This window comes from Conger conger, chromosome 13 (genome assembly GCF_963514075.1).
Source record: "Conger conger chromosome 13, fConCon1.1, whole genome shotgun sequence".
Lineage (NCBI taxonomy): Eukaryota > Metazoa > Chordata > Actinopteri > Anguilliformes > Congridae > Conger > Conger conger.
In genome coordinates this window covers 195,885-213,390 of record NC_083772.1, presented here as the reverse complement: position 1 = coordinate 213,390, position 17,506 = coordinate 195,885, and positions in this window count along the sequence as shown.

The window sequence follows — 17,506 nt, the reverse complement described above, 5'->3', positions numbered from 1 at the left end:
CTAGTTTGAAAGCTGATTGTACTCTTCAAGGGTTCTGAATTTCTGTTTACACTAGGACTCGGAACTGTACTGTCCTCTCAGGTCTACTTTTGCACTTGTTCTTGTGATTGATTTGCATTTTGTTGTACGTCGCTCTGGATAAGAGCATCTGCTAAATGCCACGTAATGTAATGTAATGTAATGTAGAGAAGCTCAGTTTTGGCAAGGTTAAGCTTCAGGTGGTGGGAAGTCATCCACGCAGAGATATCAGCCAAGCAGGCAGAGATCTGTGTGGTGACCTGGGTATCGGGGAGGGGGGGGAAGGAAATAAAGAGTTGGGTGTCATCGGCGTACGAGTGGTAAGAAAAGCCATGGGAAGAGATAACAGAGCCAAGAGACATGGTGTATAGTGAGAAGAGGAGAGGACCAAGAACTGAGCCCTGCGGGACTCCAGTTTGTAGGGGGTGAGGGTCAGAGACTGAGCCCCTCCAAGTCACCTGATAGGAGCGACCAGAGAGGTAGGAGGAAAACCAAGCGAGTGCAGAACCTGTGACACCCATCCCAGACAGCGATGAGAGCAGAATCTCACGGTTGACTGTATCAAAGGCGGCTGACAGGTCGAGGAAGATGAGTACAGAGGAGAGGGATTTAGCTTTAGCAGAGTGGAGTGCCTCAGTGACCACTCTTGAAACGGACTGGTTGGGATCATGGAGATTGTTGTGAAGACGATAAGTGGACAGTTGGGAGCAGACTGCCCGTTCCAGAGTTTTAGCGAGAAAGGGAACAAGAGAGACAGGCTGGTAGTTGTTCAGAGCAGAGGGGTCAAGAGTAGGTTTTTTGAGCAGGGGAGCGACTCTGGCCCTCTTTCACCTGCATTTCCACTTGCTGATTATTTCCCTCACCTGACTGACATTTCCTCTTGTTACCTGTCTCTGCTTGGATGTTTCATCGCCAGAGTCTTATGTGTCTTTATCATACTTTATTTGATTGATTTCTGTTTCGGCCCCGACTTCCGCATTTTGCTTTTCCCGTCTCTCTTGTTTTGAACTGCAGTTTATGTCACGTTTCAGGTCTGTCTTGCCATGTTTTATGTTTATTCATTTTGTCTTAGTCACGTATTGTCTTATCATGTATTCTGTTAGTCTAGGTTCGTCATGTTGTTTAGTTTATTTCTTGTTACGATTTATTTTCTCGTCATGTCTAGTTATGTTTAGTTACGATTATATTACCTTGTTATGTTGAGTGGTTATCGTCTTAGTTTCGTTTTGTGTTATGTTTTGAATTATGTTTATTGTTACGTAGACTGGTTACTGTTTAAACATACACTTTTACATGTCTTTCCGCAAATCTTGCATTCGGCCTTTTCTCTCTCTCTTTCTGTCATTCACATCCTAATTGTTTCCATTTGTCTATTTACTAAAACTACTAACGCTAGATCAGGATTGGGTAGAACTAACAAACTAATTATGTGTTCATGTTACCTTACGTTACCTTAACCCACATCCTCGCCTACCGATTTTGTACTTTTGCTTCGCTGTTTGTTTTATGGTTTTGACTTCTGCTTCGCCTTCGACTACGACCATGCCTGCCGTCCGCCTGTACTTCTGCCTCGCTGACAGCTCTCCTGCTACCGGACCCCCCTGCACGCCTACCGACTACGAGTTCGCCTCTTCCCTCGGCACCGTGCTTTTTGTTTGTTTACTGTTTGTTTGGCTGGATCTTCGTGTATGGACTTTGCTTCTGTTGACCACTCTCCTGGGATTCGTCCCGAATAAAGCCCTGACGGGACTTTATCTACTCATTGTTTCTGAGTCGTGCATTTTGGGTCCAACCCCCACGCACCCGTCTCAGTTTATCAACCCATTTTGGCTCATCAACTTTTGTTTTCGGATTCAGGTCTTGACGGGCAGCACCATGAATCCATCCCCCTCAACCTCAAGGTCCACCGTCATGGCATACAGCTCCTGGGAGGGGGCTCACGACCAAGTGCGAGTTCTGATTGACTCCGGAGCCGATGCCAGTCTGATCTGTCCCACTCTGGTCCATCGCCTGGGCATCCCAACCTCCACCCTCTCCCAGGTCCTCCACACCAACACCATCACTGGTGCACCCCTGGCTGCAGTTGCGCAGTCACCTCCCCAGTGTGGCTGCAGATCTCTGGCAACCACCAGGAGGAGCTCACATTCTACATCATGGAGTCTCCCCTGGTCCCGGTGGTGTTGGGCAGGCCTTGGCTTCTCCAGCATAACCCCCAAGTTGACTGGGTCAGGGGAACCATCACGGGCTGGATCCCCAACTGTCACCAGTCCTGCCTCCAGTCTGCCTCCAACCAGCCCAAGTGCGTTCCTGATGCACCCGAGACCCCACCTGACCTGTCCTCTGTCCCACCTGTCTACAGGCAAATCCCGCGCCTGCTCCCTGCCTCCTCACCGGCCCTGTGATAGTGCCATTGAACCACATCCCGGCACCACTCCTCAGAGGTTGTCTCTTCTCCCTATCCATCCCAGAGACCCTCTCCATGGAGAATTATATCAGTCACTCCCTGGCTGCCAGTCTGATCCTTCCCTCATTCTCTTCAGCCGAAGCCGGATTCTTCTTTGTAAAAAAAAAAAAAGGAGAAGTCCCTACAGCCTTGTATTGACTAGGGGTGGCCTGTAGCGTAGTGGTTAAGGTAAATGACTGGGACATCCAATGTTGGTGGTTCTAATCCCGGTGTAGCCACAATAAGTTCCGCTCAGCCGTTGGGCCCTTGAGCAAGGCCCTTAACCCTGCATTGGTCCAGGGGAGGACTGTCTCCTGCTTAGTCTAATCAACTGTACATTGCTCTGGATAAGAGCGTCTGCCAAATACCAATAATGTAATGACTCAACGTCATCGCCATCAAGAACCGCTGCCCGATCCCACTCATCTCCTCTGTCTTCTCTCAGCAGAAATGCCAACTCTTCACCAAACTGGATCTCCGCAACACCTACCACCACATTTACCTGGACAATATCCTAATTTTCTCCCCTAGCCTGGAGGAACAACCATGTCCGTCAAGTGCTCTGTCGCCACGTGGAGAGCCCAGCTTTCATCATCTAAAGAGATGGCTGAACTCTTAGTTCTCCACGTGTTCCGCCTGCACGGCCTGCCCCTGAAGGTTACCTCGGACTGAGGCCCTCAGTTTTCCAGTCAGTTCTGGAAAGCCTTCTGCACGCACATCGGCACCAATGCCCAACTCTCGTCCGGCTTCCATCCCCAGACCAACGGGCAGACAGAGTGCCTCAACCAGGAACTAGAGGAGATGCTCCACTGCATGGTGGAGAAGTCTCCGGCTTCCTGGGTGGAAAGCCAACCCTGGATTGAGTATGAATACAACTTGTTGCCCGTCTCTTCCACTGGATTGTGTCCATTCGCCTGCTGCCTGGGCTTATCAGCCCCCTATGTTCCCTGAGGAGGAGAGGGAGGTGGAGGTGCTGGCGGGCCCGTCAGACATGGAAGGGGGTCTATACCACGCTTTTAAAAATCTCAGCAATGAGGAGCTTTGCTGATCGCCACCACCGCCGCCCTGCCCTGTCGCCGTCGACCAGAAGGTCTGGCTATCTTCTCGGGACATTCCCCTCCGCTCCACCTGCCCCAAGCTCACCCCCAGGTTCATTAGTCCCTTCACCATCACCCATGTTCTCACCCACTCTGCAGTCAGACTTTTTTATTTGATTGATTTCTGTTACGACCTGTTCCGCCCCTGACTTCCGCATTTTGCTTTTCCCATAGTTTATCGACTCGTTTTAGCTTATCGACTTTTGTTTTCGGATTCTGTTTTTGTCTGCTTTGCCTGTCGGTTATCGACCCTTCGTCTGTGACCACAACCCCGATTTGGATTATCCTCACTGTTCCTGTTTGCTTGAGTTTTGACCCATTGCTCGGACACTGTATTATGAACTGCCTTATCCCTGCTGATTCCATTCGTTGGCTCTTGACCTCTGCCTGTCTGACCTGCTTTATTTGTAACAAAGACTTTGTTATAAGATTTACGTCTTGGCCTTACATCCGGGTCTGGTGTTCAACAAGCCTGATAGATGGAATTTTTTGGTATATCGGTCTTCACTGTCTCCACACTGCCCAGTGTCCCATAGTTATGGGCTTTACTGTCTCCACACTGTTCAGTGTCCCATAGTTACGGTCTTTACTGTCTCCACACTGTTCAGTGTGTCATAGTTATGGTCTTTACTATCTCCACACTGCGCAGTGTCCCATAGTTACGGTCTTTACTATCTCCACACTGCGCAGTGTCCCATAGTTACGGTCTTTACTGTCTCCACACTGCTCAGTGTCCCATAGTTACGGTCTTTACTGTCTCCATAGTTACGGTCTTTACTAGCTCCCTCACTCTTACCACACAGCCGTCTCCTCAGCCCAGATATTTCACTTTCAACACAAGCCTCTCTCTGAACATGCAGAGATGTTTTGACAATCCTGGAGCCAGGAAAATATCAATATGTAAGACTGGAGGTCCTGTTTGTTCATTCCCAACCCTGGCTGGGTTCACTGAGTCCAAACAGAGCCGATCAGCAGGAACCAATCAAGTGTGTGCAATATAAAAAACGTAATTCGTGTCAGGAACTTTGTATTTGATTGCAGAGCAAAAACAGATTGTGTTAGATTACAGTGCAAATGCAGATTGCATTAGATTACATTGTAAGAACAGAATGCAGTAGATTACAGTGTAAGAACAGATTGCATTAGATTACAGTGCATATACATTGCATATATGAGAATATCAATGGCATGCTGGCATCACTAGAAGACTAGTAATATAAAGGCTATAAAAACCCAAACATTTCTGTTTGGATACAACAGCAGCCAAATAACACCCTAGGCTCCATGTCTGAATTGCATTTTTTGATATCTATGTGAAAACATTTTGTAAAGCAATAAATGCTCATTGGGAAATACAACAATATATCTATATTTCCCAAAACGACAGTGGAATTGTCTGACGGAAAATGAGAAATCAGATATTTTCATTCACGTGGAGCTACAGGGAGAGAAATGGCCTCTGTGTTTGGCTGCTGAAGTGGATTCACACACAGCTCTCAGTCTACCACATCTGTTCCACTGCAGCCCGCAGCTTTAAATCACAACGCTATCCAGGAAAACAGGATCCATTCTGTGTGCTGATGTAAAATATGTCACTGACCAGAGAACAAATGTCATCTCTTTTCCTGTGAAGCACTGCCTGCATTTGTCATGGAGTGCAGAAGCACCCAGAGAGAGGTGTTATTTCACTATTGATATTTCACTGTAAATTTGCAACATTCCAATTTTGACTAATAGTCTATGAAGCAGAAGGAAAGTCTCAGTGTCCCATAGTTTTGGTCTTTACTGGCTCTGTGTCATAGTTTCTTTCTACATTTTGTAAGTAAATTACATTCCTTTAGAAATGAAAGTATAATTGGATCTAATATCGGCGAAGTTGCGTGATAACTTCCAGTGAAATAAAGAGCACGGGGGTGGACTGACACACTGTCACCCTCTCTTCATCAGTTCATATACAGCCGAGAAAAGCAATACTTTCACAAGACCTTATAAGAGCCCTCCTCCACAAACCGAAGATAATTCAGTTGAATCAGCAGTAAAATGGCGGAGATGGGAATGCTGAGGACAGTAATGAATCATGCCGGAGTACCGGGCTTTCCTCGGACATCTCTCGGCCAGATGCGCCCGCTGGAGCCCTCTGAGCGCGGCGGAGCGCCTGGAGAGACGCGCTGGTACTGTTCCACTTGCGTTTACAGTGCTTTCAGACGAACGTAGCATTTTCGGAATGGATGATTCATTCCCTACAACGAAATGTTAATTTGGTAGGAGGATGTAGGTTAGAATGGCGGAGTAAATGAACCTCAACCACCATTTTTTAATTTTAATTTTTAAATAATTATTATTATTGTTGTTATTATTATTATTATTATTATTATTATTATTATTATTATTATTATTATTATTATTATTACTATTAATTCCTGGAGGAGGAATAAATAGCCAATTGGATTAATTAACTAGTGCAGCACCTTAGTGATTGCTTTTGATTACATTTCCGTAATAAGCGTACAAGGCCGATATTTATAGACATTGCCATTTTTTATTTAAGAGTTGCTGATATTTTTGTGTAACATTTACGAAATGCGCACATTAAACCGCAGCGTGTCTGTTTAAGTTGTATATTTTTTTGAGAAATTAAAATCACAACTAAATTGCCAGACAGCCATTTAGACTTCAAAAAAATACTGCTAACCGCCCTTGAAAAGACGAATCCTGCGTTTTCAGTCAGATTTTTAGATCGGGATCCATGTTTTCTTTTCTTGCGAGCGAAACCCAAAGGAGTGTGACGGATTTCAACCTCGGGGTGAACCCATATGGTCCGAGTTTCCAACCCTTAAAATGGGGGAAATAACTTAAACTTCAGAGAACTGGCTAATTAATGTCGATTGTGACGAGGATAATAGTGGAAAAGTCGGGAATGAAAACACACGATTTTATTTTCCCTGGCTTTTGTCGTTCTATTGAAGACAATATTTACATACAATTAATGTAAGAGGCAACTATATTTTGATGTTCTAGCGTTAACCCATTTCTTGAGTTTACAGCAGATTTATATCTTGCTTAACTGAAATAAATCGTGGGCACGGAGTGGCGGAGCTCGAGCCCCTGGAGATTGTCCAAGCATGCGCTCATCAGACCGCCTCGGGCATCCGCTCGCTCGTCTCTCCAAGCTGCCGACTTTCACAGACCTTCTTTTGAGTTCACCAAAGTGTCCTTCTCCACCACTTATTTATGTGTCATATTGTCTTTATTTTCCCTCCTCTAGACTCTCTTTCCCCCCAAGTGTCTTTATTTCTCTGCGTGATTCCATTTTGAGGGCTTTTGTGAAGACCCAACGAAAGGTCATCCTTAATAAAAAAGGCCCATCTTTAAAGTTGCCCCCGATGGAGTTCAGTGGAAGTAGGAACACAATCTCTTCACTTGTTATCCACGGACAATCGGGAGTGTTCTCGTCTAAAAGTCACGCGGAATTGACGATTTTGTAATGTTGGGGAATGGTCATTCATTGGTAGGCTAGTTTATTTTTTCTCCCCTAAAAGTACAAAATGATTCATTATTTAAATGCAAGCACGGACCCACAATATTCATCTTAATGCACAGGCTTGTAATTGTAGCAATGTTGACTAAGGGGTTACATATAACCTATAATCAATTCGTTCTTAACTTTCTTCATAATATTAAGATTTGAAATCAACACAAAGAATTACGGCACAAATGCGGGTGCAATCTCAGATTACAAACAAATTTGCAACAGACTGTCCACAGAACGGCTGTGCGTGCCATACGAGCGCAGACCTGAAAGAGGAAAAACCAAATAACAACAAAAAATAGGAATAAAAAAGCTTTTTTCAACCAAAATAAAAAATTAAATTCCACATATCAACGAAAGCGACCTCTCTCCTTTTAAATGTAAAGGTTAGGTAATTTAAAGGTTTTGAAGACACTATTAAGTGTCGGTTTTAACTAACTGTTGCCTCAGTGCACCAATCGATGAAATGTGCGATGAGACGAGAAGTTATAGATAAGCCTGCAATTTGTCAGATCACTTAAAAATATTACCGAGTAACAGCTGCGATAAAGATCTACCTCCACTTCTGCGCGTACCCGCACCTACCCGGCCGCTGACCCCGCCGTGAACGCGCAGCCACTCTGTCACAGATAAAGAATTCGTGGGGTCAAGCGGACCATTCCGCGTTCATGAGCTCGACCCTTGCTCTCTAATTTGATTTATACATGCACGTGTATCTGAAAGGCTTGGTCCCCCGGGCAGTAGAAGTCCTTTCCTCTTCTTTAATTAGATTTTGGTGCCGTTCATACCGCTCCACTTAGCGCAGGTTGAACTTATAAAATGAAAAGGGTTGTGTGGGAAATAAAGAGCGCACATCGGGAGGCGCTTCCTCAGTGGCTGTGACCTGCACGATGCCCACCCTGCCCAGGAGCATGTTTTGGGAATATCAGGAAAGTTTTGGGAATTCTAGGAGAGTTGCAGGAATGACTAGTTTGGGGAATATTAGGCGAGTTGTGCCATTGAAACTGGTTTTGGGAATATTGGGCGTGTTGTACAGTTAACTCTGGTTAGTATATAAATCTACATTTATACTACACATAAACAAGGTAACATTTTTTCACCTTACGAAATAGTAGGAGTTCTGCGATTTAGACTAACATAAATGACAGTACAAAAACAGCGTTTACATTTATTAGAAGAAAAATAAAAAACTACAGACACGACACACTGCTCATGTTCTATGTATGTATTCATCAGTCAGCTAGAAAGGTGAATAGTTGAAAATATATGAAAGCACAGAGACTCGCAAAAGTATTCAAAAGTTAAAATTTCTCTGGATTTACAAATTATACATATACACATATTTTTATTTTATTTTTCCAAGTATTTTTCAAGTAAACCTGTATATTGTAACAGTATATTTCAACGCAAATATTAGATATCTATTTTAACAGTTTAACTGGTCAGTGAAGACATGAAATATCCTGCTACACCATACCTCACTACAGACCCTGCTACACCATACCTCACTACAGACCCTGCTACACCATACCTCACTACAGACCGTGTTACACCATACCTCACTACAGACCCTGCTACACCATACCTCACTGTACAGACCCTGCTACACCATACCTCACTACAGACCCTGCTACCCCATGCCTCACTGTACAGACCGTGCTACACCATACCTCACTACAGACCCTGCTACACCATACCTCACTACAGACCCTGCTACACCATACCTCACTACAGACCCTGCTACACCATACCTCACTACAGACCCTGCTACCCCATGCCTCACTGTACAGACCGTGCTACACCATACCTCACTACAGACCCTGCTACACCATACCTCACTACAGACCCTGCTACACCATACCTCACTACAGACCCTGCTACACCATACCTCACTGTACAGACCCTGCTACACCATACCTCACTACAGACCCTGCTACACCATACCTCACTACAGACCCTGCTACCCCATACCTCACTACAGACCCTGCTACACCATACCTCACTACAGACACTGCTACACCATACCTCACTACAGACCGTGCTACACCATACCTCACTACAGACCGTGCTACACCATACCTCACTACAGACCCTGCTACACCATACCTCACTACAGACCCTGCTACACCATACCTCACTACAGACCGTGCTACACCATACCTCAATACAGACCCTGCTACACCATACCTCACTACAGACCCTGCTACACCACACCTCACTGTACAGACCCTGCTACACCATACCTCACTGTACAGATTCTGCTACACCATACCTCACTGTACAGACCGTGTTACACCATACCTCACTACAGACCCTGCTACACCATACCTTACTGTACAGATTCTGCTACACCATACCTCACTACAGACCCTGTACCCCCCCCCCCCCTCTGATAGGGCTTTCCTCCACCTTCACTCCCTGGCTGCCCCACACGTCTCCTTCCTGCTCCCGTGCTGAGCCAGGCTGCAGGCTGCAGCTTCCATTTCCTGACTATTGACCCAGCAGTGCTCTCTGGGATATCCGTGTCTAAATTATTTGACACTATTTTCTAATTGTGTATTTACGTCACATTATCTCTTAACTTCCATAGAATGCTCTTTAGTCTTTTTACACCTTTCCTTTAGAATCGCAGCCTGACCGATGATCCTTAAACAGACTTCAGATGTGAGGGCTGCTTCAATGGTTCACAGGTTGGTCAATGATAAAGCACGGTTTTTTGTGAGGGCAATTCATTTTTTCTGGTAAAACTTGGATCTTCCAGAGAACATTTTGAATACCTGCGAAAATAATATTTAATTTTTTGTTTTGTAAAAATATTGTCTAATTTAAAAGAGAGTAACCTTAAAATAATTAATTTATTTTCAGTGTTTTCAAATAAAATATCACACAGAAAATCACACAGATTTCAATGTATCATTTGTTAAACGAGATTACGTAATTTTGTAAAATGTCGAGGGTCTGAATACTTTCGCAAAGCACATCCGTACTCAAACTCAAACCTTTCCAGCACCGCGTGGGCGCTGCAGCTCGATGACGTCAGAAAGCGGCGAATTTCAAAACGTGGCTGCTGAGGCAAAGCTGTTTACCTTCGCGTGTGAATATGACCGCTGTTGGAAGGAGAGTTTTTTCGCTGGGGAATGCTGCCACTTACTGGCTAGAAGCGTGTACTACAACCTGTACTAAATCCAGATATTATTGAGATGTTATTTACATACAAACAATATTAGCTTATTGGTTAAATATTACATATTGTGTCAATTGCGTGAAATCTTTGTGAGACGCATCAGTACTTATGTTTTCACCAAAATGAAAACATAATTGAATATGAACTACTATATGAGTAACCATCAGCTGTACTGGTGTTATTTTCTGGCCAGCTTGCAAAATTTACATCAAAGTACACACAAACAAATACATCGATGCCCCTGGAATGATGTGTTGCACTTTAGGGTTAGGGTAAGTTATACTACTCTAAGTCGTGCTGCTCTTACAGGTTCACCTGGATTTGCACTTCATAGAATTGAGGGATTACTAAAATGAAATACTGAAGATTACCTGTATGTTCAGTGATCCTGAAGAGGAAATATAGACTCAAACCCATCACTGATGGAGTACCATTTAGATTTGAGTGAAGAATGGAAGGCGTGTGTTACAATAGCACCATCTATCGGAAAGTACATGCAAGTTCAGCTTTAATGACTTTTCCTCTCATTTGTAATTCATAGACAAAAAAACAGTAAATCTGTTATTTGTTTCAAAACCAAAAATGGAAAAAATGAGTTTCGTTTTTGTTGTCAAAATCAAAAAACCAAAATTTGGAAAACATTTCAAAATTCCAAAAATTAACGCAGATAACAAACATTTTACATTTAATTAACTAAATAATTTTTTTTACAAATAATTACAATTAATAAGAAATTCAGTGTCACATGTCATGCTTGTCACGTCATGTTTCATGTTTAGTTATTTTGTTAGTTATATTATTGTCATGTCATGTATTATGTTAGTCTAGTCTCGCCACGTTTTTATGTTGCATTTCTTGTTATGTTTCATTGTCATGTCATGTTATGTTTCATGTTTAGTTCTTGTTACGATTTATTTCTTAGTCTTGCCATGTCACGTTATATAATTAATTCTTGTCACAGTTCACAAACCTATGTCACGATTTATGTTGTTTCATGTTATAATGTTCTGTTCATTGTTTAGCATACACTTTTTCATGTCCTTCTGCGAACCTTGCATTCATGCTTTCTCTCTCTCCCTTTTTGTCACTCACGCTTCCCTAATTGTTTCAATTTCCCTTGTCTACTTACTTATCTACTAACTTTAGATCAGGATTGGCTAATACTAACATTCTAACCATGTGTTCATGTTACCTTATGTTTCTTGTGCATGTCATTTACTAATTTACTAATGCTAGGGCAGGATATGTTTATTACTAACGATTACTAATTACCTCGTTAACTTGTCAATCCTCCACACCTGATTTCCATTCGCATGCTGCTCTCAAGCTAATTGTCTACACCTGTCTACATCTACATATAAGCTTTTTTTTTTTTTTAAGCACTTTTAAGCGGTTTGTCAAACTATTGTCTATCCGTTAAGAGCCAAGCCTGTTTATTCACCATTGTTATTGACTTCTGTTTTGTTGACCATTGCCTGGCTGTACCACAAACTTTGCCTGCTGTCTTTGTGCTTTTGCCCCGCGGAGCAGACTTCTGTCTTGCGCTGTCATCGACCCCCGAGCCTGCCTACTGTCCGTCTGCACTACTGCCATGCTGACAGCTTTCCTGGTTACTGGACTTTTTGCATGGTTTACCGATTTCGAGACTACCTTCTCCCTCGGTACTGTACTTTGGTTTTGTCTGGATTTCACGTGTATAAACTTTGCTTGTTGTTTCACTGGATGTAGCTCCTCTAGGTAGTGAACAATGAGGCCCGAGATTGTTCAAAACACAGGGTTTATTACAGCTCCGACCCAACCCGTGAGAACTGAAGAGAATAGAAAACAAATGATCACATACACACACATGAATGGACAAGCTTTAGCCTAGCTTATCTTAGTACAAATTTCACAAACACATCAATAACATGCCTCGTAGGCTGCACTACCATAAGGGGCTTTATCTTGTCTTCATCTTCTGTCCCCGTCTTCCCTTGTTTACATTTAACTCTTTACATGACTTGTTATCACTTAAATTCTGTGTGTGTGTGTGGAGACCACAGTCCGTGTTGCTTCCTTGTTATGCTTCTGCTTAGTGGTGCGTCCCCAAAAAGTGTTGTATGGAAACAATGATAATGAACCTCACCTTCACTAAACAGGTAGGAACAAAAATGAAATAAATGAGAAAATAAACTGATATGTGGGGCAGTTACACGGGACATTCCCTGAATAAAGCCCTGATGGGACTTTATTTCATCTGTTGTCTGAGTCGTGCATTTTGGGTCCAACCCCCCACACACCTGTCTCATTCAGAGATTTACAAAGCGTAACAAAATCAATACAAAATGCAAAGGAAGAAAGGGTGGATTAAAAATCCCAAAGGGCATTACTGTAAAGAAAAGGTCCATTTTGCTCAGGTTTTACTGTCCTGAAAGGCTTTTCTGTATCCTTTGAGTGGGGGGTGGACTATATAACAAATTCCTTCCAGTGATCCACCCCCCACTTCTCTCTAGCCAGGTTTTTATTTTGGTGCATGTGCACGATGATGCCGTCCTAGAGGAGGGTTTGTATCCTCCTCCGGAGGGTGACCAGGTCTACGGATGTTTTTTGGTAGACCTTGATGTTCCTTGTCTCCCACAGGACCTGTTTCACGGTGTTGATGATCCTCCACTGATGCTGGAGCTCGGTGGTCTTGCATCCCCGGCGGACTGTAGAGGATGCCCTCGGCCATCAGGGAGGACCTCGGCCATCAGGGAGGACCTCGGCCATCAGGGAGGACCTCGGCAGGAACCTGCTCAGGGAGACAGAGGGACAAACAAGGCCACCTGGCCACGGAGCACTCCCAGAACAGGTGGTGTATGTGTTCTGAGTCAGTGCATCTATGTGGGGATAGTAGTGCTATATTTGAGTTGTTATTATTTATGAATTTCACCACACCTCGCCTTTATCAGTGGGTATAGTGGGTGACCTCTGCTGGTCACTTGAGGTAGCCGGAATGAGTTCCTGGCTGAACTTCCACATAGCCAAGTGTTTATCAACTATATGAAACTATGTTAAATAATAATAATAGCTAAAATATATTGCTTCTACCCTAGGCTACATATCACACCAACTAGCTCACGGTATCTATAATTGTGCTTTGCATAGGTTTATGGGAAACCAATTATTTTTGACAATCTATCACATGATTGGCCTGCTTTGAACTGGGCTTGATTTATCAAGTTCAGTTTTGTGATTGCCTTACTGCACGTCAGAAAGGGATGGCTAGCAAAAAAAAAAAAAAAAAAACTGCATTCACCAATTCTTCAGCCAGGAGGTAGAATTAATTAGTGAAATCAGCTGGAGTTAATTAATGGAAGAAATTTGTGGCAAGACTGCTGTGCTGTGCTGTAGTCACACCGGCGTGTGATGGTCTCATTACCCTGTCTCTCCACACTCTGCTCTGTGGGGTTTGAGTCCGTCTGTCTCTCCTCCTCTCTGCTGTCCCTGCTGGGTATACAGGGAGCTCCATTTCTAATGCCACCTGACTGACCAGATCAACATTTCAGAACAGTGGATTCATTTTACTTCATTCTTTTTCCATTTCTAAAGGAATTTCCATTTCTAATTTACCAACCATTTCACACTGAAAGGACTTCATTAATGAAGACTTAATAAAGATTTAATAAAGGTGTAATATATACTTAATAAAGGGTGAATAAAGCATGCTTTAGATTTGAGCACCTGCTTGTTCTCTGCAGCTGCAGGTGATCCCAAATAACCCAGCTCATGTGACTGAGGCAGACTAACCCCAGCCATGTGACCCTACCCTGAATGACCCCAGTCATGTGACCTCGTCACAAACAGTAAAGGTTCAGGTGAGTGGGTAAATGGTGAATGGTAAATGGTTGGCATTTATATAGCCTTTATCCAAAGCGCTGTACAATTGATGCTTCTCATTCACCCATTCATACACACACTCACACACCAATGGCGATTGGCTGCCATGCAAGGTGCCGACCAGCTCGTCAGGAGCATTTGGGGGTTAGGTGTCTTGCTCAGGGACACTTCGACACAGCCTGGGCGGGGGATAGAACCGGCAACCCTCCGACTGCCAGACGACTGCTGATAAAAGAAAAGAACTGAGTTCTTTGCTGCAGGAGAGAGTCAAGGGAGCCGTGGTGAGGGCTCGGTTCATGACTCTCAAAGAAATGGATGCAGCAAGCTCTTTCTTTTTTAACCTGGAGTGATCGGTGGCGCAAATAAAACAGATGGTGTGTCTCCGCCTCCCAGGTGGGAGGGTGACTACAGACCCAGCGGAGATGAGGAGACACGAGGTGGAGTTTACACTGAGCTCTACGGGGCACAGGAGTGCGACCCAGACTCCACCACAGAACTGCTGCAGGGGCTGCCGCAACTGGGGCCCGAGGAACGGGATGCCCTTGTGAGCTCAGCCTGGAGGAGCTCAGCCTGGAGGAGCTCAGCCTGGAGGAGATCAGCCTGGAGGAGCTCAGTCTGGAGGAGATCAGTCTGGAGGAGCTCAGTCTGAAGGAGCTCAGCCTGGAGGAGCTCAGCCTGGAGGAGATCAGCCTGGAGGAGCTCAGCCTGGAGGAGCTCAGCCTGGAGGAGATCAGCCTGGAGGAGCTCAGCCTGGAGGAGATCAGTCTGGAGGAGCTCAGCCTGGAGGAGCTCAGCCTGGAGGAGCTCAGCCTGGAGGAGATCAGCCTGGAGGAGCTCAGTCTGGAGGAGATCAGTCTGGAGGAGCTCAGTCTGAAGGAGCTCAGCCTGGAGGAGCTCAGCCTGGAGGAGATCAGCCTGGAGGAGCTCAGCCTGGAGGAGCTCAGCCTGGAGGAGATCAGCCTGGAGGAGCTCAGCCTGGAGGAGATCAGTCTGGAGGAGCTCAGTCTGGAGGAGCTCAGTCTGGAGGAGATCAGTCTGGAGGAGCTCAGCCTGGAGGAGCTCAGCCTGGAGGAGATCAGCCTGGAGGAGCTCAGCCTGGAGGAGATCAGCCTGGAGGAGCTCAGCCTGGAGGAGATCAGCCTGGAGGAGCTCAGCCTGGAGGAGCTCAGCCTGGAGGAGATCAGCCTGGAGGAGCTCAGTCTGGGATAGATGGGCTGACCTCAAATTTTTACCAGCAGTTCTGGGGATGTCTTGGTGATTATTGGTCTGAGGTCTTGAGGGAGTGTTTTCGAGGTCTTGAGGGAGTGTTTTCGAGGGGGCTCATTACCAGTTTCCTGGCAACGCGCAGCGCTCTCTCTCCTACCAAAGAAGGGGGACTTGGCACTTCTGAAGAATTGGAGACCCGTCGCTCTCCTCTGCACAAACTACAAGATTCTCTCAAAAGTACTGTCAAACAGACTAAGGAACTATTTAGGACCACTTATTCACAGCGGCCAGTCATACTGTGTGCCTGACCGCACAATCATGGATAATTTATTTTTAATGCGCGATGTATTAGATGTGTGCAACATCTATGGACTAAACACTGGCATCCTATCTCTTGATCAGGAGAAAGCCTTTGATCGAGTGGATCATGTTTTCTTATTTTCAACGTTAAGAGCTTTTGGTTTTGGGGAGGTTTTTTTTTTTTATCATGGCTGGGGTTATTGTACGAAGGGGCAACGTGCATGATCAAGGTTGGGGGTGGGTTGAGTTGCCCAGTCCCTGTTCAAAGAGGGAGCAGGCAAGGTCGCCCTATCTCTGGTCAGCTCTACAGCCTGGCGATTGAGCCATTGCTCTGCCAGCTGCGAGATAAACTTGCAGGGCTCAGGACCAGGAGCCATTCAAAGTCCTAGCCTGACAGTGTCTGCCTACGTAGACGATGTCACGGTTTTTATTAGAGGGCAGGGGGATGTTCAGGTTTTAACAGATTGTCTTGATTTATATGAAAAGGCTTCTTCAGCTAAAGTAAATTTGGGGAAATGTGAGGCATTGCAGGTTGGACAGTGGCAGCAGGGTGGAGCACCCAGTCTACCAGAGGGTCTCAGGTGGGGAAGAAATGGGATGAAGGTTCTGGGGGTTCATTTGGGAACAGAGGGTTTCCAGAAGCAAAACTGGGAGGGTGTAGTGGAGAAGGTGTGCGCCAGGTTGTCTTCATGGAAATGGTTGCTGCCTCAGCTGTCCTATAGGGGAATAGTTCTGGTTTCCAATAATTTGGTGGCCTCGACCTTATGGCACAAACTAATAGTTTTGCAACCACCCAGGGGTCTTATCCAGGAGGTGCAGAAGCTCCTGGTGGACTTCTTCTGGTCCGGACAACACTGGATCAAAGCAGCTGCTCTGTACTTACCCGTGCATGAGGGGGGACAAGGCCTTATGGACACAAAAACGGCTATATGAACGCCTGTCTGAAGAGATGTGACATTAGCTGCTTTTTTAAAATGTCCACAGACGCCACAGCTCTTAAGTCCGGTGGAAGAGAATTCCACAATTTAGGTGCCACCGATTCGAAGGCTCGGTCACCTCGGTCACCCTTAGTTATAATAAGGTAAACATAAGCTTCAGTGGAAGTGCTCGGAGAGATGGCCAGCATCAGGTCCTCAAGGGTGCTGCAGAGGATAATAGAAGAGGTCTGTGCATCCCTGCCAGAACCCCTCAGAGCGTTTGTGGAAAACAGTACCTAAACTGACCAATGGGATGATGAATGTGAGTATGTTTTCCCTGCTCTGACTGTCACAGCCAACACGGGAGAGTGGCAGGAGGGGCAGGGGCAACTGCTATCTTTCAGGACCCCGGAGCTGGGGGAGTTTCAGGCAGTAGGAAAGAAGGCAGCATACTATCCTTGTGTGAAAGTATCTCAATTACGCTCACTGGCAGGGATGAAGGCGTCGAGGTGGGCCAAATTTTTTGGGCCAGACTTTTCCCCAAATGGCTGCTGGAGGTCCCTGTATAAGCCTCCCACTGAAAAACGGACAGCTGACCTCCAGTGGAGGATCATTCATGGGGCTATAGCCATCTGGTGCACCTGGATCTTAGCGTTGGGGAGGGCTGTCCTTTTTGTTTGGAGTCCCTAACCCACCTATTTTTACAGTGCTCTCGATTAGCACAGGTTATTGACTTACTGAAGAGTTTTTACCAAGGCTTGGGGGAGGAGTTTTCATGTGAGGTTTTCATTTTTGGGCCAAGATTCACGGCACAGAAGAAGCGTGTACAAACGCTTATTAATTTTTTGTCAGGGGTAGCTAAACTAGCAATATGGAAAACCCAGAAGAATCAAAAATGTTCAGGGGGCTGTAGAGCATGCATACTACAGGCTTGTAGGAAACCTCTCTCTCTCT